General features: G+C 35.3%; 3 protein-coding genes across 6 annotated transcripts in view; 2 read left to right on the top strand and 1 right to left on the bottom strand.

Moving 5' to 3' along the window:
- The window catches only part of LOC126830900 (C2 domain-containing protein 2), a 376,226-nt gene that overhangs the window by 242,704 nt on the left and 105,577 nt on the right, over window positions 1-27,945 (bottom strand). The gene's annotated exons all lie outside the window — the stretch shown is intronic.
- LOC126830868 (retinitis pigmentosa 1-like 1 protein) overlaps window positions 1-27,945 on the top strand; it is a 177,621-nt gene that overhangs the window by 45,956 nt on the left and 103,720 nt on the right. The window lies entirely within an intron of this gene.
- The window catches only part of LOC126830867 (uncharacterized), a 38,736-nt gene that overhangs the window by 4,305 nt on the left and 6,486 nt on the right, over window positions 1-27,945 (top strand). The window lies entirely within an intron of this gene.

The raw sequence follows: 27,945 nt of genomic DNA, 5'->3' as shown, positions 1-27,945 counted from the left end.
GACGTAAAACCCCATTTCACCTCAAATTGCCAAAATTCATCTGTGCATATAAATTAATTGTTGGGTTTTTTTTTTTTTTCCTTGTCCATGGGTTTCTGTTTTGGTTCTTGTGTTAAATAATTATGGATATCTTCTCTGCCATATATTAAACCTGTTTGTTGTGGCCCCTCAAACTGCTGAAAATCTTCTGTGCAAGCCAATAAATTACCAGATATCAGTTATCTTTTCTCTCTCATATTAAAACTGTTCTTGTGGCACCTCTGTTAATGCAGACACAAAGCTCTTAGTTCATACAGGTGATCTATTTCTGGCCTGCGTATATAAATACAAGTTCCTCATATCTGAATTACGTGTTTATTGGTATATCTCCTTGTATAATGGTAGAGAATGGATTTAGTTGTCTGTTCTAGAAATGGAACTATTAATATATCTGTATGGTGAGGTGTTCAGTCCTTCAAATTTATGAAATCGCGCAAGACCCATAAAAAGCTCCTGCCAATTTCAAAAATGAGAAAAAAGCTCCTGTAACAACTTTTCTTAATCATACTGCTAGAGTAATTCTATATTTTCATGAATTAAGCAGAGCCAAATTGTATTAATACTTTAGTCTTGTTTAATATTCTCTTTATGAAAGATACTGCCTTATATTACCATTCGATATCAGAATCAAAATGAGGGTGATATGTTTGGTGAATATGGTAGCTTAAAAATTATCATCATGGAAACTAATAGCTCAAACATGCAGTTAAAGATAAACAAAAACTGAAAGTAGTATATTAATCCCAATATTTAGAAAAGCGAATTAGCTAATTTTCAGGAGTCTTTAATGACTCCCTTGGAGGAAAGTTGAGGTGCATCGAGAGAAGCAGGAGCAAAAAGCGCATCTTAGAGGTGAAGGACTGAGTTCACATGGTTAGCCATGTAATTGTGGAGGCTCAATTAATTTGATTGAAAGAAAACTATTGAGCACTTGAACATGGTAGAATAATCAGTAAAACCAGCTATCTAGTAATTGAAAAGCGTTTACATTCATGTGTAACATTGTAGTGTTGTGCATGTGGCAGTGTATACTTCCTCTGAGTGATTAAGAGTTTGCATGGGTAACATAGTTTCAGTGGTTATTGTTCAAGAATGCAAGTGTGGAGGCTTGATGCAGTTGATCGAAAGAAAATTATTCAGCACTTGAATATTTTGAACTTTGGGCTGCATTTAGTAATTGATACATGTAATAAACATGATAACATAGTATGGGATACAGTCACTATTTTAATTTAAAACACACATTTTGTTTTCAAATACGAGTGAGGTCTGTGTCTCTGCAGGCCCGGGATTGTACAGCGCAGTGTACAGCCCCCGGATCCATTCACTTTATTTGAATTGTGCATTTGTGAGTTCTGCGTAATATGTCTTGTCTGTATATTTGTTTTTGTGTAAATTATGTGTGGTGCAGTCTCCCTGCCCTTACTATTAATGTTATTAACTTGAATACATGTAGTGTAGAATAATCAATGACAGCGGTTATTATTATTATTCAGTTATTGAACGGGTTTTACATTCATAGGGATCAATAGAAATGGATGTTATCTATTTTTCTCCGGATGTTGAAATAATACAGAAACGAAATAGGATATAGAAGTATAAAACAATAACATATTTTATTTGGATATAACCCAACTTATTTACAATTTGAAATTTATTAATTCTGATAATCTTTGAGAGGCATTTAGTAACTGGATAGAGCAATAAACTATAACACATACTTATGGAAAAAGAGCTACTTATTTATTTGGGCGATGTTTCGAAAAGTATTCTAAGCTTGATAACGTTAAGAGAATACTCTCCAAAACGTCGCCCAAATAAATAAGTAGCTCTTTTTCCATAAGTATGTGGTATAGTTTATTATTATCCAAGGTTATAAAATTGTGAACTAAAAAGTACCCTCTGTACTGTCACTTCTTAATTTAAGGAGTTCACAAAAATGACATTGGGTGGTGTAGAACGAGTGAGCATGCCCTGTCCCTTGCACACCAACTGCAACTATATGGAAGCATGTTTTTCAACTTATATTTCAGTTGGATTGATTTCTATAAGTATATCCCCTGTTGTACGTGACAAGAAGGGTCGCCTGTCCAACCTGGTGGGTTTTCTCCAGGTCCTCCGGTTTCCTCCCACTGCTAAAGACCTCTCTACGCTCAAGCGAATTATTGAAATAAAATTGAACCATGTGTTAGACTCAAAATGACCTAGTTTGTGTCAAGTGGACGTTAAACCAAATAACCTGTTATGTTATCATCAATTTGATTTGGAAGACTTGTGAATACTTGTATATCATTTTCATGTTGTATTTGTATGAGTCATGATATGTTCTCAGATCATCAATTATTATATAATGTGACCAGTGAGATTTATTGGTATTGACTTGATGTCATTGATCATTTTGATGGTTCTGTTCAAGCAATGACAGGTCAGAATTTACTGATTACTTGACGACTTTTTATAATTATGTTCCTAGGCAGGCCCAAGGTGAGGAAGGTTCAGCAGTGAAGGTTCAGCTGATAACATCGTTCCAAGGGCCATGTAGCCCATTTCATACTCTTTTATGTCGGCATAGCCAGTATTCGTGCTGGATTCAGGCTATGCAGAGGTATAATTTGAAACCCTAATTTTTTGCATAGTCCTTGTATAGGTGTGGGGTGGGGGAGGCCTAGAATTACTATTCATACATCACATAAAAATATGCCTGGCAGGCCTGCATGTATTAATGAGGTATTAGATCAGGTAATAAGTAGTTTACCTGTAGTTAACTCACCTGTCTAGTCACCATGACCTGATTACAGGTAACAACCTGTCATACCTGTCATTGAGTCATTGATTACCTACTTATACCAACATATAAAAGGTAAGAGTTGGGCAAACTAACACAGCAACGTCATAATTTTACAAGTGTTAGAACTGAAAATTACGACTAAATCCATGTGATCACTTCAGTTTGGAACTGATATTAATGTTACAGAGAGATTATGCATGTCCTGCCCAGTACATGACACTTTATATAACGTGTAAGGTAATATTCGGGAGAAGTGATGACACTGGTATTAAAGCATCAATTAAAGTTTTCCTTTTGATAATCCCAAAGTACAACAAACTCCATATAATCCCCCCAACTGGGAAGTGTCATTATTGTAATAGAAAGAATAAGCATACCCTACCCATACATGACACTCACTGTAAATTATTATAGGCATACATGTAACTAAATGGAGTCTCATGTTCATCCTGAATTTCAGAAGCCAAATGCACTGGGTAAACTCAGAGCAGGGGCAAATGTCCTGTGAGAGGAGAGAGAAAATGGGGTTTAATGTCCACTCGACACAAACTAGGTCATTTCGGGACTAACATATGGTTTAATTATAATTCAATAATTTGTTTGCGCGTAGGGGTCTTTAGCAGTGGGAGGAAACCAGAGGACCCGGAGAAAACCCATGAGGTTGGACAGGCGACCCTACTCCTTGTCACGTACAACCAGGGATTCGAAACCACTACAGTTGACTCAATGACAGACTTTATGATAAAGCGCACACATGCTAACCATTCGGCCATCCAACCCCCCACATGTCCTGTGGTTGAAATACTAAAGGACAACAAAAATCTTGTTTGACTATGTGAAACTATTTGACTCACAAATATGGTACCAGGTGTGTTAGTAAGAGTAAGCAAGAGTAAGCAACAGTTCTCATTGCTTACAACTTGTGGGTATTCAGGGCAATAAATAAGCAATGCTTCATCTGTATACAATGACATTATTTATGAAGAACTCTCAGATGAGTGAAAAGTACTTTAAAAATGTTATTAAACTAGTCCGTCTTCATTAGCCCACTTTAGGAGCAGAACAGTAGGACGTTAAACCCCATTTCATTATTAAACCAGTGCTGAAATCAGTTTGTGTTGGCATACATGTACCCTTTATCTTTCATCGTTTACTGTGTTCAAAACAAAAGTAATGCAGCTTTACGATTGTGCTAATATATATATATATATATATATATACCACACTGCTATGTGAGAAGTTCAAAGTGATTGAAGATAACTTTAGAATAACGATAAACGTTATTCAAGATGTTCTCGATATAAAATAGAATAGGATTGGTTCAGAGTCACGAATCGGAGCATTGATCGATTTTGATCCTGTAGATCGAGCGGTGAATTTCTACGTGATTTACAATGAAGACATGAGCCATGAATTGCTATTCAACAATTGATCTTCTCCAAGTATTCTCGTACCAATTAACATTGAATTCTGCTCAATAATTAACTTTAAACCCACGAAGGGTTTCCACGAGTTAACTGGACCAAATAATATATTGATGATGATGATGATGATATAGTAATCAGATTTGAAGCTGGATATGTAGCAGTTGTCGTCCGAGGAATGGAGAGAATTATTTTTAGACGTATGATCGTCAAGTCGACACGATGTCTGGTTATTGGTGATAAAAATCAATATTCAACCGTCTAGTTTTATTATTCTCTCGTCTCGGCTGGAATATAAAACTTCCTTTATTTTAACGGCCAGACAATAAAATCCTCGACATCTAGTTCCTACAATTGACTCTAATCAGGGGGAAAAATCTGAAACTTCACTTTCACACTGTTGTTGAAATCAACTGTGCTATGACAAATAGGTGCAATCGATTTAGTTGGTTTTAGTCAAACCACTTTGGCCGAATCTTTCTTGTAAAAATTAGGACAGGAGCACCTGACAAGGATAGCTGCCTAGTCGTTCGGATGGTATGAAAAACAAGGTCCTGTGTACATATTGGCATGCACGTAAAAGATCCCTTGACAGTTGGAATTCGATATAAGAGTAGGCCATTTATTATGGTCTTGTCATGTTAATAAGTGTCTAATAGTTTATATAACATTTCAGGCCTAAAAGAAAGACCTGGAGTAGGCAAATTTATATCTTTCATAATGCCTGTTTAACATAATATTTATAATATGTTTCTGATGTCACGTATGTGGGTTCCGGGGGGGGGGGGGGGGGATGATAACACCACTTGAGTTTAGATAAGCTACATTGGTACAGAAAACTAGGAAGATATATTATTTCATATAATTGTTTATTCTAAGAAAATCTGTAATCATTCTATGAAGTTCTCAATGTTAAATTTGCAGTATTAAACTTTAACATAATAGCTATAATAAGATGTTTCTTTTGTGTGCGGGATGAGGCCACTTGAGTTCATGTTGAGAAAACGGATGTGATCCACTTGTAAGGAGATAAGATAATAGTTTTATTTTTATATTCAACATCTTTAATATCTAGAGTCACGCGCCTCAAGAGCCGTTTGCGGATATTGTTCAAAGTGTGTAAATGGACATGACTTTCTCTTGACCTTGCATAGCATGAAACCGTAGTGTTAACATAGCTCTCTCTTCTCCCCACCCACCCCACAATAACTTTTTGTTCATAACTTTTAAATTGTTTATGTTTCTATGAGAATCTGTGAGAATCTGTATCTATTTGTATTGTCTGTGCTGTAGTGTTGTAATGTTTGCTCTCTCTCAGTTTTTGTTGTGCTGTCAAGGTAGGCAGTCGTTCTGTAATTTTTAGTCAACCTGATTATCATGGAAATATTGTATTCAAAAAGGGAGAAGGACCAAGTTGAAATTATTTTCTTGCTGAAGGAACATTTGCTACTGGTTGAGTGACATGGTTTCGATTCTGCACTTTTACATGACAAGGAGGAGTAGGGTCGTCTGTCCAACCTACTGGGTTTTCTCTGGGTACTCAGGTTTCATCCTACTGTTAAAGACCCCTACACACAATCAAATTATTGAAAAAAAAATTGAACCATGTGTTAGTCCTGAAATTACCTAGTTTTGCCAAGTGGGACATTAAACCCCATCTCTCTCTCCGTTGTTACTGGATTCTATTTTCTTGATCAATCTACTTTGTTTTGTAGAAGACTTTTTACAAGTGAGATTTTTGTTTCTTTTTTTTTGAATGCATGTAAAAAGAAAAAAAAACAGAAACAAAAAAATTATTCACCAAGAAAGTAGGGAAAACTTTGTAAATTACTGAAACAAAGAAACACCATATGTTATTTCTGAAATTCCTTTTGGTGACCTTAAAACCCATTTCTCTTTGTCTTCCAGTGGTCTATTGTTTGTTTCGAGTGACCAGGACTGGTGTCAATTAAAAATGTTGTAATGTTCTTTCATAGCCAATATAGATGCCTATTATATTATTATTGGCTGATGGAGACTGTTAGATATTAGATATATACCGGGAACAGTAAATCAATACTTGTTGTTATAACTGGAGCAGTTACAGGGAATATTAGCAGCTGATGATTCATACATAGTAAATCTAGATCTAGGACAACTTATAACATATTATTACTAGTCACCATCCGGTATCTGAGTTCTATGGTATTAGTATACTAGTTAAAACAGTTAAGGTAATCTCTTTCTATTATTCATGTGCATTTTCCAGTTTCTTATCTTTGTTCTAGATACAGCTTCAGAAAAAGCACCAGTTTTTGGCCTTTACGATAAAAAGCTATAAATACTATACAGAGGAATGTAGCAGGTGAAGTGGTTAAACCAAATGGCATTTATTGCAATAGTTGGATTCCAAGTTCATTTTAATTTAAAAAGTAGAACATTAAAGCCCATTTCATTTCATTTGAATTTAATGTTCTGGTTGACATAATTTTAGATACAAAAGGTAGTTGAGTTCTTTTTAAAAGTAATTGCATGTGCCTATGAATTGTGTTCACTGCTCCTTTTAAATTCAGATTGACATAGCATGTACCACATCCTACACATGTCAAATTTAAACTGGTTGGTCAACATTCTTGTCCTTCTATTGTGTGGTCCTCTACTGCACCTATTATCATTTGTCTAGAGTTGCTTGGAAATATTTCACATTCCATAATATAACCTTAAGATATTGTCAATGAAATATTTGTTAGTTTTTTTGTGTGAAGTGTGTAATTTAATATTTTAAACAGTCAAGTAGAAATTCATTGATAAACCTACTCTTGTAAAAATTGTATGCTAATTCAGAATTGGGCAGGGTAGGGAAGATAAAGGTTAATCTGTGCGTCATCTTCCATATGAACTACTTATAAATAAATAAAGAATTGGAGTTGATATATACAGTCTCTTGTACACGGTACTTAACTACACCTCCCGTCTTCATTAGCCCAGGTTAGGAGCAGAACAGTAGGACGTTAAACCCCATTTCATTTCTTAACAACACCTGCAGATCAGCAGAGCAATAGTTTAGTTTGGATACAAATTATATCGGTAAATACAATAGTATAATCTATCCTAGAGGGCAGTGAAAATTCAAAAGTTGAATTAGTAGGAATAGTATGTGCACTTTACTGTTAGATTATTTCAAGGCTATCAACTTTCTAATATGTACTACTAATTCCTCATGCATGACACTACTGCATGTATTTACATAAGCTGTGAAATGAAAACTCAAGTTTGATTCAATAGATCTTGGTTAATACAAAAAATAACCTACACAGATGAATGAATAACAGATATGTGCTACAAAGAATACAACCCTGTATGCCGCCCCATGCACAGCACTCACAGGACCTCTAACTATCTAGGGATTAGCAAAGTAGAGAGAGTGAGAGAAATGGGGTTTAACGTCCACTCGACTGGACACAAACTAGGTCATTTCCGGTAGGTTCTTTAGCAGTTGGAGGAAACGGGAGGACCTGGAGAAAACCCACAAAGTTGGACAGGTGAACCTACTCCTTGTCATGTACCAGCAGGGAATCAAAACTCCTTGTCACATACCAGCAGGGAATCAAAACCAAGCCCCTTGACTCAATGACAGATCTTATGATCTAAAGCCCATGTGTTAAACCATTTGACCACCCTCACCAGGGGGGGGGGGGAGATGGATGGCTGAATGGTTAGAGTGTGCACGCCTTATCATAAAGTCTATCATTGAGTCAACTGGTGTGGTTTCGGTTCCCCGGTTGTATGTTTTCTCCGGGTCCTCCGGTTTCCTCCCCCTGCTAAAGACCCTTATGCGCATGCGAATTATGTAAATAAAATTAAACCATATGTTAGTCCCCAAATGACCTAGTTTGTGTCTCTCTCTCTCAACCCTCACCGTATGATCCTATTGCATTATTGTTTGTACATTTTGACAGAATGTTATAGTATGTTCTATTTGTAATGTGACAGAATGTTATAGTATGTTCTATTTGTATTGTGTGTAACCTACTTAGTTATAAAAGAATGTTAATTACATTGTAATTAAGTAATTAATAACGTAATAACGAACTTTGATATTTTCAAACCAGACTGATTACTATCGAAATAGAAAAGGAGAATTTTTATTAATATTATTAGAAACATTAAAAGATTATCGATAAAGAGCTTCTGCTCTATCCTTTTTTGTTTAGAAGTTTTTAAAGATAGGAAATGGGGTTTACGATCCTACTGTTAGGCTCCTACTGGGCCCATGTAACGGATAACTAGTAAAGGAATAAATATTTTTTTAAAAAATGGATAAAGGTTATTTTTCTGTAGGCTTGAATTATTAATTAGTTTATAGAATCTATGATTGAATATTGTAAGTCATCAAGTTTAGTTTTGTCGTGCAACAATAGAGTTATTAGGGGCTAATTAGTTATTCGTACTCGTTTAACTTACCGAGTCATCGAGTAGTAGAATTATGTCAGTTTTTATTGCCTATTGTTCCCGTCAATATTAATTGTTAATAATTCATAGATAAAATCAGTTATTCTGTTTGATGCATTATGGTTCTATTTATGACTTGTACTAGGATTCAATCGTGCATACCTCTTCAGACCTCACAGACATAAAACATTTTTGTAGTAGTCATTAGGGGATAGTTGAAGAGAAAAGTTGTAGTAATTTGTGTTATTCAGGCAGGGATCATCCAAATCGAGTTATTTTACTTTTCTGTATATCAGATGACTGTTAGTAATTTTTTTTTTTTTATCAGAGATCATACATAGCAAGTTTTTTTGATTGTCTATTTCAAGGTATTTTATTAGAACATTCCTTAGACTGGAAATAGAAATACAATTAATATAAAGAGTGAATAATAGAAAAAAAAAATGAAATGGGGTTTAACGTCCTACACTATTGTCTGTTTCAAGGTATTTTATTAGAACATCCCTTAGAATAGAAATAGAGATACAATTAATAGACAGAGACGAGTATTAGAAATAAAAAAAATGGGGTTTAACGTCCTACAATTGATTGCCTGTTTCAAGGTATTTTATTAGAACATCCCTTAGATTGGAAATAGAAATACAATTAATACAGTCGAGTATTAGAAATAAAAAAAATGGGGTTTAACGTCCTACAATTGATTGCCTGTTTCAAGGTATTTTATTAGAACATCCCTTAGATTGGAAATAGAAATACAATTAATACAGTCGAGTATTAGAAATAAAAAAAATGGGGTTTAACGTCCTACAATTGATTGCCTGTTTCAAGGTATTTTATTAGAACATCCCTTAGATTGGAAATAGAAATACAATTAATACAGTCGAGTATTAGAAATAAAAAAAAAATGAAATGGGGTTTAGGTTTAATGTCCTACTGTTCTGCTCCGACCGGGCTAATGAAGACGGGCATTAAGCCATACAGTGTGCTATGACTATGAGGGAAATTTTGCACGAACAGCGGATTACGGCCTAATCTGATATTGAATTGATAGGGATCTTTTACGTGCACGCCAATGTGTACATGGGACCTTGGTTTGTCATCCCATCCGAAAATATGAATCTCCAAATATTTGGCTCAAATGACTAATGATTGACTTGTTTCTATGTCTTTCTTGAACATGTAAGGAATGCAACTGATTAGATATAAACAATGCTGTTAATTTTTAAACTTGTGTAAGATATACATTAAACGTTATTTTTAGCCAACAATTTGTAACTTTACCATTTTTTTCTTGCTGTAAACAGAATTTGTAAAATGGTTTAAATCATGTTAAAGATGCTCAGATATTCTGTTCTTTGATTAAAACATTGTAAATTGAAGAATAACCTCATTTTATTGTAATTTTATAACACACCGAATTGGATTTAAATCATTAAGTGGAGTCGTGTTATAAATGTATTTTGTTTTACATGGATTTGCTTTTAGCCACTGACGTCAGAACTGTTGTAAATTGTAAATAGGTTCTGCGTAATAACCTCACTATGCCAGCTATATCTCTCACTCAATCTATTTTAGACCCAATTTTCACATTTCTTAGTGTTTCTGATTTTAGATATCAATAAAGTGCATGCAAACATTTTGAAAATGAGAACGATTGTTCTAAATTTGGAATTTCTGGACATCCTGGTGCAGATATCATTCCCATGGCAACAACCTGGAAGTTTGTTTTAATGGATGTGATGTCTAAGAGGGAAATTGAAGTTTTGCTGTGTTTTTAATACCGATAAAGTAGTTCTCGCTATAATAGTTCAAAAATAGATACTGAAAATAGAATATGCTGAAATTTTCAGTAAATTTGCTTCATTCTGAACAGAGATATTAGTGATTCAATTTTACGCTAGCCTTGAACGTCATTACTAACGTTGGTGCAATATTAAACCAAGTCTCAATTATCCATTTTTACGTTAAATTATCCGTCACAAATTGTATTCAAATCCACTAAATATCGCAGGCATTCAATGACATCGAGAGTTGATTATGGTCTGGATAAGTTAATTAATGTCTAATTAATAATTTAGATAACATTTCAGGCCCAAAGAAAGACCTGCAATAGGCAGATTTAGCTCTTGCATGATGTATGTTTAACCCATACGGTGCAGAAAGTGTTAAGCCCTTATTTCGTTTTTAATTTTTCTGAGTAAGATAGTTTATCTTAATGGTACATGGTACAACCATTATCTGTGCAACCACACCTTTTTAACAGGTTATTTGTCATCTAGAACAAAAATAAAGAAGAAAAATGATAGTTTCTTTAAGGAAGAAATAGAGAAAAAAAGAAAGAGCTAGGAGTTCAAAAGTAAGATTGTTGATGATAGACTCAAATAATGAGAAATAAAACCTGTCAAGGTGTCAATCAAATTGTCAGGTAAATGATGATTAGTCAGGTGTTTCAATATAACATGTTTTTTATTTGTAGATATTTGAGTGGATATTTACATGATCTCTTCACCTGTGATTGACATTTGGCTAGCGTAACGGCCATCGGGGGTATGTGGAGGGGAGAGGAAGTTGGGGCATGAGGGAGGGTGTCAATGAGTCAGTTGTTTTGAAGATGTGTGTAATGATTAGCTATATCAGGACTGCATTGGTTGGTGTTGTGTTTGGGGCAGGGTTTGCTTGATATTATCTCCTGAGTTCACATTTCGCTAGCATAACGACCATCGGGGGGGGGGGGGGGTCGATGAGGCAGTTGTTTTGAAGCAGATGTTTGTATTGATTTACAATATCTTGTGAGAAATGTATTTATAGGTGTTGTTTATTGGATGGGGTTTTGCTTGCTGTTTGCATTTTGGTGCTCTTACACATTAAACTTATAAACATCATGGAGGTTAGGAAGCCAGGACTTTCAATGTATTGCCTGTATTTGAGTAAAGTATCATGATTTCGATCCCAGATTGTGGGCCTACACTTGGTTATCTAGTCCTCCTAAACATCCCAGCACGGATGAGATTTTTTGTAAAAAAGAAATATCATATTTCAGTCCAAAATGGTCTAGTTAGTGTTGAGTGCTTAACCTTTCTGGATACCCTGCTCTCCCAACAACATACCCCCCCTCCCCCACCATGTCTCCCCTCCCCTCACTCTATCCTCTCTCCTACACCCCTCACCCACCACAACACATGGTACAATATCATATTCAAAAATAAAACAGAAATATGTTGGTACTACAGCAGTACAGTATTCTTTTGTAATAAAGAGATACCATATTTCGGTCCAAAATGGCCTAGTTAATGTTGAGTGCTTAATCTTTCTGGATACACCCCCCAACACTCTTCACATAAACATCATATTAAAAGATTAAAAAGAGGAATATGTTGGTAGTACAGTATTCACATATAACTAAAAGAGTGTTTTGATGTTCTATTACTAAGTTGAATATTGAAGCGGAATGTTTTTCACTGAAGAAGAATGTTAGCAACTGTTGAACACATCAAGATAGAGTGATAGTACCAAATGTAGTATGTGAATCATATTGGCCACACTTAAATATTCATAACAATAATATACAATAACTTATGGTTGATATTAGTGACATTCTGTTTATTTTCTTATATTAGTACAAGATATATAGGTTGGGAGTGTAGAACTAGTGTTGGGATATAGTACTTTATAGGTTGAGAGTGTACAGTACTTTATAGGTTGGGAATGTACAGCTAGTGTTGGGATATAGTACTTTATAGGTTGGGAATGTACAGCTAGTGTTGGGATATAGTACTTTATAGGTTGGGAGTGTACAGCTCGTGTTGGGATATATAGTACTTTATAGGCTGGGATGTACAGCTAGTGTTGGGATATATAGTACTTTATAGGTTGGGAGCATACAGTACTTTATGGGTTGGGAGTGTACAGCTAGTGTTGGGATATATAGTGCAATATAGGTTGGGATATATTAGTTGATCGAGATATGATACAAGATGGTACAGTATAGGTCGGGAGTGTACAACTGCTATATGTTGGGTCAGTACCGGTTGGGATATATTAGTTGGGTGAGATATGATACAAGATGGTACAATATAGGTTGGAAATGTACAACTAATCAAATTTAGATCAGTTAAGATTTAAAAAATATAGGTCGGGACTGCTAAAATTTGACTTAATTTGATATTTATGACGATTGTTTTTACCCTCAAAATAACTTTGAAATCTGTCTTGTGAAGTTGCTTCAAATTAAACTTCAGATATTAATAGGTGTTGTCCCTAGTTTGTGCTTACTCCTTTTGACCACAGGCCGTGATTGGGGTTGTGCTCAATGCACGTTATGTTAAGGAAGGGGTGTCAGGTCTTTCTGATGTGAGAAATACTTTACCCCCAGTTTATACCATTGACAGCACCTTAAAAGGTCTTTGATTATTGGCAATTGAAATAAGAGTAGGCTATAGCACCATTGTTGGTTCAAAATTTCCTCCGTGTCTTACTCAACAGCACATACCCAAGTTCATTGGCCTAGTTGCTGCAGAAAAATAGTGTGTTAAACCTCGATTACATTTAGCTTTTCATGTTTATGATTATTTGATGTTTATAGTAATAAAGTGAGAAATGATTGTTATAATCGATATCAACAGGTGCTTGCTATGTAGTACGACCATTGACAGATGGTATAACATGTATGACTCATCTACTCCCTGTCTCAATATTTATAACTTTTAACAGCTAAACGTATAAATAATGATCAGTTAGTGATCAGGGCATACAGAGCTCAGGTTTCAAAATGTGCAACTCAACAGTTTATCTCTCAGCCAATTTGAATACAGGAAATTATACGTTTTGATTCACAGCTTGTACATGACAAGCCAATTGTTCTTGCTCCATTTGGCTGTAATTTTTGTGGGGTTGGATGGCCTAATGAATAGTGTGTGCGCGTTGTATCATAAGGTCTGTCATTATGTCAACTGGTGTGGTTTCGATTCCCCGGTTGTATGTGACAAGGAGTACGGTTGCCTGTCGAACCTCGGTTTTCTCTGAGTCCTCCGGGTTCCTCTCACTGCTAAAGATCCCTACGCGCAAGCAAATTATTGAAATAAAAATGAACGATATGTTAGTCACAAAATGACCTAGTTTGTGTCAAGTGGACGTTAAACCCCATTTCTCTCTCTCTGTAATTTGTGAAGAGTGTGGTACACAAGGCAGTATATGCTGCCATAGAGCACCTGTTATCACGTTGGTATGTAGGTAATATGTTTTCTTTTTTATTCAAATTGTATAACAATAGTGTTGATTGAAGAAGGTGAATATTCGATATGATCACCCACTGTGTATAGGATGTGTATCAGACAAGACATTATAATATTAGTAATAATCATTCTATTCTCTGGTTACAATGTTCAGACTAGACAATAAACTATATAATATACATTAGTTATAATAGATATAACATGTTTACAGATCAACCCGTGGGTTATATTCAATCTGGGTTAATGTTATATTTATTCAGATTATATCATAATTAATTGTCTACAAGAAACATTTTAATATAGGTTCACAATATCATATTGTTTGGCAGGTGTTTATATACTAGGGTCAATGCCTTGAAGGGACTGATTGTAACACATGAAAAACATGAAATATAAGAAAAGTCTACTGGGGTTCAAACCCTTTTTGTGCAGTGCAATAAGTTTTTATCATTAATATAATTTATACATGCAATTCAGCAATATGTGATATACTATTATATTTGGATTTAATTGTATAATTCAGTATAATATTATATTTGACTAGCATTGTAGTTGAATACCATTGAGTTTATAATAGGGTGAATAGACTAGTTTGATAATTCAAGCAGGTAGATGTGTGATGTGATATTAATAATCAAGCTGTTTTATTTGAAGAATAAATTGGTTTGAACATGCACCATTCAAAATTGTTTGAACATGCACCATTCAAAATTGTTTGAACATGCACTATTCCAAACAATTTGAACAAGCATTATTCAAAGCTATTGTATCAGAGTCTGTCTATAGGATATATAAACAGTATATTTTAGTGTTTAGATAAAGAAGGGCAAGGTAACCTATGTGAATTATTTAGATCCGGAAGTTATATATACTATTCAAAAAAAGTAGGGGATATTTGATTTTGGGGGCATAATACTAAAATATGCAAATGACTACGAAAAAAGTCACTATAGAACCTAACAGAAGAAACATTTCCAGTTACATGTGACGCCCAAACGCACCAATAGCTACTGCATGGAATGCAGGTGATGCTTGGGATCATCATGGGGGTCCAACCCAAGATTTGCACGACTCTGACTTTGAATGTTACAGTCATTGTGGCATTGAATTCCAGGGTGGAAACATCAGTTTAATTGTTTTAGTGACCAGAAAACAAATTTTGATATGCGTCGGCTTACCCAAAATGAAAGGTTACGTGCCCTTGGCATGCTACAGATCGGCACAACACAGGCGGTTGTGGCGCGGACGATGAATGTTTCTCAGTCTGTCATAAGCAGGCTATGGTCCAGATACCGTGATACACAATCTGTACAGGACAGACCACGCTCAGGTCGACCAAGGGCGACAACTCAAGCCCAGGATCGATTTATCCGTACCTTGGCCTTGAAAAATCGTGTCATCACAGCAAATCAGATCAGCGCTCGTCTTCAAACAGACACTGGTGTGAGAGTGAGTGGCCAGACGATTCGGAATCGACTGCATAGGGGTCACCTTCGCGCCCGACGTCCTCGCGTGATCCCTTGTTTGAGAGATCATCACATTCAGGCAAGACGTCGTAGGTGTAGGGATCGTCAACACTGGGATAATCGACGCTGGAGCAATGTGATGTTTTCAGATGAGTCAAGGTTCAATGTTGATTTTTTGGACAGACGTAGGAGGGTGTGGCGTCGTCGCAACGAGCGCTTCCAAGACGTTAACGTCATCAGACATGATCGATTTCGGGGTGGTTCTGTTATGGTGTGGGGAGGCATCACTGTTGCTGGAAGAACGGCTTTACATGTTGTTGCAGGGCGTGTTACAGGCCAGTACTACCGGAACAACATCTTGGCAGTCCATGTTGTGCCGTTCGCACGACGTCATGGCCGCCGTTTCATCTTCCAGGATGACAACGCAAGATGTCACAGGGCCAGGATCGTTACAGGTTACCTCCAACAACAGAACATCACCACATTACCTTGGCCAGCACTGAGTCCCGACCTCTCCCCCATCGAGCATGTCTGGGACATGCTTGGACAGAGGTTACGTCAACGTCAACAACGTCCTGCCAATGTCCAAGAACTTGCTGCTGCGTTGCAACAGGAATGGGACAATCTGGACCAAAATGACCTTAGACGTCTCATTAGGAGTATGCCACGTCGGATCAATGCTTGTTTGGCAAACAGAGGAGGATTTACCCGTTACTGACTTGGTTGTGATGCTGTGGTAACTTTGCTGTTTGACCCCGGGTATCATTTTACCCTTATAATGGTCAGTCTGTGCCTTACTTAGTCTAACGATCATTTGGAATAAATCGATGAATGTGAACTTCATTTCATTTTGTCATTTGTTTCTTCGTCAGTTTCATTAGGTGACTTTAATAACACTTAAAAATCAAATATCCCCTACTTTTTTTGAATAGTATATTATATGTGTATACTATTGTATTTATTCTACCTGGCGACATTTAGGCACTAGAAGTTTGCTAACAGTCTGCTGGTAACCCAGGTACACTAGAAGTTTGCTAACAGCCTGCTGGTAACTGTGGTACACTAGAAGTTTGCTAACAGCCTGCTGGTAACCCTGGTACACTAGAAGTTTGCTTCTGATAACCATGGTACACTAGAAGTTTGGTAACAGCCTGCTGGTAACTGTGGTAATTGGAATGTAAACAATTGTCATTATCAGTTAGATATTTACAAGGACATAATGTTTTTGTTTTTCAGATACTTTGTGAATTAGTTTTCTGGTACAATGTGTGTACTGTTACTCAAGCTGGTTGTCGTAGTATCGTTCAATGTTCACTGTAATATTTGTTTTTTCTTGAGGGAGGTTGGATTTTCAAATGGTTTAACGTGTACATGTTACATCACTATGTCTGTCATTGAGTCAAGTGGTGTGGGTTCGATTTCCAGATCGTATGTTACAAAAATTAGGGTCACCTTTCCTACACACAAACCAAACTATTGAAATAAAATTGAATCATGTGTTAGTCTCGAAATGACCTAGTTTGTGTCAAGTTATCGTGAAAATTATTTCTCTCTGTTTTGTCTTGACTGTAACCTTTTGGGCCCTGAGTAGTAAGGTCTATGTCATCATGGGTTTGTCACCAATCAATTGATAAACCCTCTATACTTGGCTCTTTATTCACGAAAACTTAAACTAAGATACAATCGAAATTTTAAGAAATACTGCAATTCGATTTGCTGACCAATATGCAAATTGGATATATGCAAATTGATTTTGCTGGTCAGCCAATCGAATTGCAGTATTTCTTAAAATTTCGATTATATCTTAGTTTAAGTTTTCGTGAATAAGGGCCCTGGCTCCTTATTGGTATCTGTCTTCTTTTTATTGTGGGTTTCTTACTAGTACTTTTATTAAGTACGCTGCACGGTTCTTTGGTATTTACTAAGTGTACCTGTATTATGTGAATAGGCAGTATATTCTACATATATAGTGAGAAAATAGAACAGAATAGAACCAGATGTTATTTTTCTAGGTGACAACAAAGGAATGACATAGTGTACAACAAACTCAGGAATAATACTGTCAATTTTTATATCCTATGTAAGAAGAAGGGGTGGGTGGCCGAATGGTTAACGCAGGCTCGTTGGATCAGAAGGGTTGTCATTGAATCAAGTGGCGGGATTTCGATGCCTCGATAGTATGTAACAAGGTGTAGGGTCGCCTGTCCAACCTTGTGGGTTTTCTCTGATTTCCTCCCACTATTTAAGACCCCTACACGAAAGCAAATTATTGAAATAAAATTGAACCATATGTCAATCCCAAAATGACCTAATTTGTGTAAGTGGATGTTAAACCCCTCTCTCTGGCCCTATGTAAGAAATGAAGAGGAGGTTTAACATCCTTCTTGTCTGCTGGTATATAAATGGTTATTGTTTGAATGTTTAACATCCTTCTTGTCTGCTGGTATATAAATGGTTATTGTTTGAATGCCGGTAGTGTTGACTGAGTGTGATTTATCACATGTTTTAATAGACTATCAACCACACCCACTAACACTGATCCCATTTCATCAAGCTTACTTACTTACATCTCATATTAAATAAACAATACCAAGTCTTGACTTACTAACTTAATAACCCTTGACTAATGTTAAACAGACAATACTGACCATCAACTATAATGCGACATAAAAAAAAATAGTTGGTGATCGTCCCCGCCCACCCAGAAAATTCTACCCGACCAGAATTTTTCTTTATTTTTTAATTTCAAAATTTACCTTCTTACGATGTTTAAAATCAATGGTAAAAGTTCCAAAATGTAGCCAGGCTACGAAATTCCTAATCGCAAGAGTTAATGAAGCGCATATAATTATTGGCACATGTTCCAATACTCTTAAAATGCGTAGGACTGAATGACATAAACAAATTATGACCTGTTAACGGAAGCAATGGCCGACATTTTTGTTTTCACGCATACAGCACCAAATACAATATTTTGAATACAACATATACAACCTGGAACTATATGTTAAAATGGGAATACGTCTCGCCAATTCTGAATTACATGGAACAGTCTCTCGAATAAATGTAACAACAGATTTTCGGAATGGCCATGGGGGGCATGAATGACTAAATCTACCGATTATTTGTGATCGTAAATTGTTATGCAAAATAGTTTGGGTTTTTTTGGATACAATATTATGAAAGTTGAATGTCTAAAAAGAATATCCGTCCAAAGACATGATATGAATTGAAAATTTTGCAATATTTGATATCCTGTAACATACATTAAACCAGTCGGCACTCTCCACCTAAAGGCCTAAGTGTTCAGTTATAAATCTCTTTATATTATCTGATGAATCCAAGCCAGAATATCTAGAGTTAAATAATCTGAACAATTCAAATGACGATCAGCGGCTTTATAATTTATATGCAGATGAGTTGTGTTTTGACATGAAATAAAAGGTTAATATTCCTGAAGTATATTGCTTATTCTTTATATTCATTAAAAAAAACAAAAAAAACTCACTCCCTCCCTCCCACATTTTTTGAAGAAAAAAAAGGACGATCACCAACTATTTACTTTTAGGTGGCCTAATGTGGGGATTGAACATGTGCACTTCAGATCATAAAGTCTGTCATTGAGTCAAGGGGCCTGGTTTCGGTTCCCCATTAGTGTCTGTCCAACCTTTGGTTTCCTCCCCTTCTAAAGAAGACCCCTATGTGCATAATAAAATCGAACCATATGTTAGTCCCAAAGGGGCATAGTTGGAGTTGAGCGGACATTCGATCCCATTACTGTTCAACAACTAGTCAAGAAAATTAAGAGTGGTTCAAGATCTATTTTAGTGAATGAAATGAGTGAATACTGGTGTGTTTTGTAGTTATAATTAATTATGAAATATGAATAGTATAGGATAGGTGAGTTTTCTGGCTATGATATATATATATAATTGTTAAATAAGTTAGTAGATCGTATTTGTTCTAGGTGTGTGTTTTGTAAGTACAGTAATGTGTGGGAGTAAGGAACAGTTTGACCTGCGTTACAGGTGCATGTTAAACGTTTATAGTATGTCCATGTCAAAGTAAAGATTGATAGAGAGAACAGGTTGTATCATGAATACTGTATTAATGTACAGGTAACTTTTAAAGAGGTAATTTAGTGTATTATCAATATAAAAATTTTACAGGTAATGGTATTAATGTATAGGTATCTTTTAAAGAGATGATTTAGTGTACTTTCAATTCGAGAATTGTACTGGTGCCACAACTTGCTCAAGGTTGTAGGATTTGTCCATTAGTCCTAGGGAGTAATGGTGGTCCTAGGGAGTAATAGTGGTCCTGCTGGTCATTGGCCTAGAAAGTAATAGTGCTGTTTGAATTTTCAAATTCAAGTAGTTTTTTCAAGGCTATTGGAACAGATTGTTTAATATTTGTTATCGAAGTTGATTGTTTAATATTTGTTATTCAAGTTCATTTAAACGAGATGGCATTTGATCAGTTTTGTCTCCAATAAAATATTTACCAATCATGATTCAGTGAAATCAGTTAATATTCAAAAATAGCAAATTCAGCAATCGACTTGACCACCCGGAAGCAGTTGCTGTTTCTGATATCCATTTCCAACTATCCCTTCAAATTAACCATGATTTAGTACATGGTTTGCTTTCTTTTTCTGGAAACCCCGATAAAAATGACAAACAGTTTTGTTTTTATTCCGGGCGTTCACATAGCTAATAAATTATAATCTTTCTTATTCTAGAAATCCTGGTAGAAATGACAAAAGTTTTATTTATTTGGGATTTTTCACATAGCTAACAAATTGTGTTGTACTATATAACTATCACATTTGGATAATGTTTCTTAATTGCAATGGGTGATCCATCATCAAGCTGCACTTACAGATAAATTGGTGTATTTCTATATGGCTAGAGTTGTCTAGACTGTTTGTTTGTTAAACCTATAATTTAAGTAGATCTGATAATAGGCCAGGTCTATGCGTTTTGTATAAGGGTTGTATATCCAGTAATTTGTAAGTTTATTATTGGGGTTTCTTGTGTATCCAGGGTTTCTTCTTGTGTGGGTTTTCTTCAGGTCCTTGAGCCGCTTTCCTCACACTGCTATGCACAAACAAATTATTGAAATAAGGTTGAACCATATGTTAGTCCCGAAATGACCTATTTTGTGTTGAGTCGATGTTAAACCCCATCTCTCTCTCTCTCTCTCCCTTGTTCTTGTGTATCCAGTAATATGTAAGTTTATTAGGCTGAAATAAAAAGTACCTGTGTCTTCCCTATTTTTTCTTATACAAAATTACACCTTCGCACATAAAAGAATCCTTGGGAGTGGGAATTTGACAAACTGTCCAGACAAAATTTCCCTCGTAGCACATTGCATTGTGTGTGCTTGTCTTCATTAGACCAGACGGTGCTGAATGTAGGACGATAAACCCCATTTCATTTCATTTACAGGCAGTTAATAATAGGATATGTTGGCTTGTATAAAAAAAGACAATAAAATTATTAGTACTTTATTTGCCTAACACAAACAAAGATGATGATGTGAAATCACATGCAACCAAAGTAAACTGAAAAAAGTCATTAATAAATGATTAAATGGCCAAACTTAAAATCTCAAGTATCCGATGGCATCGAGAGTTGATTATGGTCTTGTCATGTTAATAAATGTTTACTTATATTACTTATAAATTATTTATTATTCTATATACTATTTTGCAATCTTGTTTGTATTAAATTTTGTCTATCATTTATATGTATGGAAAGGGCTTTTCTAAGTTTTTAAAACTTGTGCTCAATCCTTTTGATATTTGTCAATAAAATATGTTTTAACAAATAAATGTTAAATTAATAATTTATATAACATTTAAGGCCTAAAGAGAAAGACCTGCAATAGGCAGATTTAGATCTTTGATAAAAGTTCTTTGTCACGACGCATATGATTTTAAACTCTAGTCTGTATTTAACTTTTATTCTGACATGTTTAGGTTTTCATGGAGGGGAAAAAATGCTTTGTTAGTTTAAAGATGTTTAAAACTATCAGTAAATGTCAAAATTTATTGTAGAATAATGATGTACTGCCACTGGTCTCTATAGAAACAGATTTTAGGAATTCATTGGAAGGATAAGATTGTTGATAGCTTAATAATGATCAAGAATTTTTTATGGTGAACCATGAATATTTAACTGACCCTTTTTTTGAATAATAATTTTATTAACCAATGGAAATAAAATGTCATATTTGAATTTGTATACAGGATTGAGACCTATCCTGTTTTCGTGAGATCAACTGGAGCATGAAATGTAGGATATTAAATGGTTCACCGATTTGATATGAAAGTTCATTCAGATCATTCTCACAGTAGTCAGATATTTACAGTTTTACTTTTTAAAATTGTAAATTCCGTTCACTCTGTTACTGTTGCATTTGTTATAGTTACTGTTGCATTTGTTACAGTATACTGTTGCATTTGTTACAGTATACTGTTGGATTTGTTATAGTTACTGTTGCATTTGTTGCAGTTACTGTTGCATCTGTTATAGTTTAAAGAATTGTTACGATGTTGTCCTTTGTCTTCAACATGTTAGAATGTGTCCACTAATTCTTCACCATTACCATTTAACTGTATATGATTAAAAACGGTCCATTTTTATTTTCACTCAGTTTTGAGACATTTTTTTTTCCCCAGTTGCATTAAGAAAGCAGATGTTGATGTTGAAACAGTAATTCAGCAATACTGCAAACTATTACTGACAAGCCTCTTGTTCATTAGCAATGTAGTTTTATTTTGTTTATAGATTTTGGATGCACTTTGGATCATAAGGTCTGTCATTGAGTCAGTTGGCTGTTTTTCGAATTCCAGTTTGTACTGACAAGGAGTAGGGTCACATGTCCAAACTCGTGGGTTAAGGGAAAAAAAAATACTGAGTGAGGAAGAATAATAAGCTTACATGACATAAAAAAAAATTCTCTTTAACTCTTTCCAAAGTGAGGAAGGATATTGTCATCACTTTATGAAAAAAATAAACTATTAAATGAGGAAGCATATTTTTCTACTTTGGTGTGAGGAAGCATATTTTCTCTCCCCCCCCCCCCTTTAATAAATGTGCATCCCTGATAAATCCGAGTAGTCCAGTTTTCTCCATTTGTTATAGTTGATTAGGTCTCTGTTGGATAAAACTTTGTTGAGTGAATGTTAAACCCCATCTCTGTCTGGATGAAACCGTCTATTGTATTTGTTACAGCTTGCAAGCCTGTTGTTGATAAGGTGTCTGTAGGATGCAACCGGCCAATAAACAGCCATAAAACAAACCATAGAATGCTGAAGAGTCAATAAATCTGATTGATGAGTACAGATTCTATTACCTTGACAACGTGTGTCAAGCTGTTCATTATATTGGCTCGGAAGAATTTTATGTCCCCAGTTTCCCCTTGGATTTGTATTATTTATGCGGGGGAAATTGGTTTATAGTATAATGCCTCAAGATAGGTAGTTAAACTTACAAGGCATTCAATCGGCTACAACTTGTGTTTTTTTATTCGCTCTTCTTGTTACCAGAATCAGATATTGATGACTGCAACTTGTCAAAGCTTATTTGAACTTCTGGACAGTTGGTTTGTGACCACAATCGGCTGTTGATCGCCGCAGCTTGACGAAACTCAATCAAACTTGTGGACAGTTGGTTTTTGACCACAATCGGCTGTTGATGACCGCAGCTTAACGAAACTCAATCGAACTTGATAAATGTAGTTGGTCTAGATATCTATGATTTATAGCCTCATGTAGAAATAAATTAATGAGATGTCCTAGAAATTTAAAACATGAATTGCACAGAACAAGGCAAAAGTAAGTTTACCTACAGTTTGAGAAGATAAAGCACACTCTGCCATGTGCTGGATACCTGTCAATATTAAGATTCCAATTTAAAGCATGACCAAAATGATTAATGCTAGTTAATATTAAAATCTGTGGTTTTATGCAACATATTTTTATCCCTTGTGGATATATCAAATAAAGTAAACAAATGTTGTCTGTTCTTCCAGAGTATATCTCATGAACCGTTCTTGAGATTTTTTTTTTATGAAACTTTGTACACAATATAGGTAGCATAGCCATGCCTTTTGTTAATTAGAATTTTTCTCAAATGAAATAATCATTGTGTTTCAATGGAAACAAAATTGACTTAGGTTTTGGTATGCTTCATGCAGTAATATAAGTATGATAGTAACAATTTTGATGATATTAGTAACTATTTAGAAAGAAGCCCCATATGAGTGTTTTTGTGTTGTAAGTTATATTTAATAGGTTGGGTGTGTATAGGTATGTATGTTATAGAGTATATATATAGGTTGGGTTATGTTTTTTTCGAACAATCATATAGGTATAAAGTATGATACTTGTGTAATATTGATACTGTGCCAAGTTAGTATATGAATATATGTGAGTAGGTATGGTATATAGGTTGGAATGCGTGAGATATGTCGATAACTTATACAAAACATTGTAGTAGAAAGTTCAGAACACGTGCAAAAGTTGTAGTAAAAAAACATAACGCATCAAACGTAAAACATAATGAAAATGTGTCTTGATGAAAGTTGGTGGATTTAGGTACCTGAAAATAATTCTGTTGATGGAACTGATAAAAAAATTCAACGATATTCATTCCAAAGATTAAATTTGCCCTATTTTTGATTAAGGCTTTAGTTAAAAGATATAGAGTTTGTTTCCAATTACAACTAAAGATAATAACCGATTTTGGACCGAGTTATATTTTTACAGAACACATACAGGCAAATGGCATGACGTCTTTGATTTGGGTCGAAAAGAAATTGGTTGAGTTCATTGCATATTTTGCTTTTTTTGCTTTGATTTTGTTCAGTCTTTATTGTAAATGTCGAAGATAAATCAGGCATTCAGATTTAACCAACTTTGTGTTCCAGCATCAACACAGTTAGCAAAAAATGAAACTGAATGCAGTAAACAAACTGACTTCAGCTTACCGTAATTTGTCAAAAAGAAAATGTAATCTTACACAGATAGTTCCATCTCCCTAATAGAAATAACATCAAATCAATGTAATTCAGTACTTTATTTCTTTATCTAAATCAAAGAGACTGAGTTAGCCTAAGTAACTTACAAAAGCTATTACTGTGAATTTTTGCCGATATACAACTGTTTGTGGGATTAGTTTGTGATGGCGTTGAGATTTAACGGGGTTGGCTTGTAGTGCGTTGTAAATGGTCACAGTACCATGAACATAATCATGCCAGCTGTTTTTTTCATTTATAGTACTAATATTACCTTCCCCCATAAAAACTACAACCCTGTATGTACTTATTACACAAACGGTGCCAAATATTTTACCTATTTACATTCCTGCGATCATGATTCTGGTCTACAAGTCTTAGTTTTAAGTCTTTACTATTCTGGTCTACAAGACTTCGTTTTAAGTGGGGGGGGGATGCCTGAATATGTTTAGCATGTGCACACTGTATCATAAGGTCTCATTGAGTCAACTGGCATGGTTTCGAATCCCTGGTTGTACGTGACAAGGAGTAGGGTTGCCTGTCCAACCTCATGGGTTTTTTCCAGGTCTTCCTGTTTCCCCCAACTGCTAAAGACCCCTACATGCAAGCGAATTACTGAAATAAAACTGAACCATGTGTCAGTCCTGAAATGACCTAGTTTGTGTCGAGTGGATGTTAAACCCCATTTCTCTCTCTTAGTTTAAAGTCTCTATTCTGGTCTACAAGTTTTAGGTTTGAATGTACATGTACTTCGTTTTTATTGTTTTTATTTTTACAATCAGTGCACCAAGATAATATCCAACGTGACGGAAGTTGCCTGCTTAACCAAGTGTGTGTTTATATTTCTCCCAGAGCCTACTTCGTATTTAAAGAATGCCTCAGTTTCATTTTTAAGGAGCAAACTTAAAACTAAAATATATTTTAACAATACCCATTTTTCATTGGCTGAGAGTTTAAATTTGTACTAAAATGAAAACCCGCAACCAATGAAAAGTATATATCTTTAAAAGTTTTAAGTATTCGAAAATAAGGCTTCAGACTGAACCATTTCCTCCAACAGAGCTTGAAAACCTGTTTGTTCAGAAATGACTTAATTGTGTTGGGCAAACTCCTTTTTCATCCTTAACTCTTACAATTTTTGTCCAGCCGTCTACATGTGGTCAGTCGAACTGTGTTTATTTCCTCTGCTTGATTCATCTTTTCAATATTTAAAGATGTTAATTCAGCAAAGTGTGTTGAGTGTGTAGTAACACAAATATCTAATATGATGAAGATTTCCATCTTGTCAGATTTGTATTAACACTAATTATTTCTCTAACAACTTTATTCAGCTTGTCTCGTCTATGGGGGTCACGGTGACTAGCCTGGAGGTCGGGTGTTCGATCCCCACATTGGCCGAGAAAGTTCACCCAGATTTTCCGGCGTGGTTCCCCCCTTGTCAGTGATGCAAGACAGAGGGCCTGACCAGGAAAGCTGTTTAGTCATTCGGATGAGACGAAAAACCGAGGTCCCATGTGCACATTGGCATGCACGTAAAAGATCCCTTGACAGTTAGAATTCGTAGACCGTAGTGCCGCTGTCTGGGAAAAATAATCCTCATTGCACACTGTATGGCGTATGCCCATCATCATTAACCCAGTTCGGAGCAAAACAGTAGGAAGTTAAACTCCATTTCATTTTGTCTCGTCTACATTTTTCATTCCTTCACCATATTATCTCATTTTAAAGGGATGATTAAGACTGAAACTACTATTAACATAGGATTAGCTGGACTATATTTTATTCATCACCATGACACCTAAACTAGGTCACGTACAGAGAATCTAGGTCAGCACGAGATACTCATTATAACAATCAGTACAAATATAGGTAATTATAACTCATTGTAAATCTGATCATGCCTTGGGATCTGCTAATTGGCACTGAATCAAACTGTCAATCATTAATGCTGTTCTCATCCATTAATTGATCTGTTTCAATCTTACAATCAATTCATTTAACTACTCAATCTCAAGTCTTAAACTTGTGCATGTCAACTAGTATTTTTGGCCCATCCAAATAACTAGAGGTTGTTCTTAACCGGGACCTCTGCTCTGCACCACTGACAAGGGGGAAATCACCTTGAAAATATCCCAGGGAAATTTCTCGGGCAACACTAGAATCAAATTGGGGTACTTGGACAGGTTAATTCGTGTATATCTGTTTTAACTCACCTAGTAGCTTCGACTTCTATATTATACTGTTCAAGCAGCATTTATTAATTAAACATATTAAATTAAACACAAGAGTTCCTTGAAAAACAATTACTGTATTTTAATCAGAGCTGCATTTCTACAATGATTCTCGTGTCATTTTCGCCTGCCAGCCTCGTGGGTTTTCTCCGGGTCCCTTGGTTTCCTCCCACTGCTAAAGACCCCTAAGCACAAGCGAATTATTGGAATAAAATTGAACCATTTGTTAGTCCCCTGGACGTTAAACCCTCTCTCTCTCTCTCTCTCTCTCTCTCTCTCTCGTCTTTCTCTCTCTCTCTCTCTCGCTTTGTTTTCAAGCACAATGTTCCCTGTTTGGAATCAGCTTATATGTGATAAATCAGTCTTTCAATGTGTATTTTTGTTACAATTGATTTCTTTAATTAGCACTGTATCAAGCTGATAATTAGTATGACAAGGAAGGTGGGGTGTGTGATAATGAATTATTTTTACATATGTAGGATATCTCAATAGAACTGATAATTCTTAGAAAAAGGTGTTTCTCTTAATCAACTGTTATTTACATGCTTTTGTACGAGGCAGGACCTTATTATAAAACTGCTATTTGTTCAAATTCATTTGACAGTTTTTATTAGCCAGCTGTCAACTTTCTGATTGTCATCTTGTGAAAGTTGAATCTTTAAAAAGAAAATCAATTCAAAATTGGTTTAATTCCCCTCCGTATTTGCAGAGCAGGACTGGTTGTAGGAAATGCGGAGCCCAATTCGGGAGGCCCAAAGTTACAGGATATGAATAGCTTTAATTAACTAGGCCTATATTTACTCATATTTAAGGCCAACTATGCATTACTTCACATTAGTAATTGATTAATTTTTGCTGCTAGATTGCCAGGAAAATGTTTAAGTTGGTGAGCTTTGGGGCCCCTTTCTAGTAGTGTGGGGCCCAGTTTATCTTTGATAAAATATTTTGATGGGTCACATTTTAGTACGGATGAATCCATGTGAATACAAGCCGGGGACAGTATTTAGAATTTGTTTTCTTAATTAAATGCTAAAAAATCAACTTAGAACACTTTTTGCATGGATTAAGCAGCAATGAGAAATTTTATATTTTAGCAATGATGTTAAATTATTAATTTGAGTACCATATAACATCTTGGCCTGGATTTAGCCATGAAAAATTTAATATTTTCCCAAAAAGATATAAATGACGCACATATATCTTAATTTATTACAAATTAGCACTGAATGGACCCAAACAAGAGATGAAGAATCAATAGAAAATCAATAGTGTCCTGTTTCTTACATCTCCTGTGACTAATGGCACTACTGG

This window comes from Patella vulgata, chromosome 8 (genome assembly GCF_932274485.2).
Source record: "Patella vulgata chromosome 8, xgPatVulg1.2, whole genome shotgun sequence".
NCBI lineage: Eukaryota > Metazoa > Mollusca > Gastropoda > Patellidae > Patella > Patella vulgata.
The sequence above is the reverse complement of the archived record's forward strand: the minus strand, read 5'-3'. Positions and strand labels throughout refer to the sequence as shown.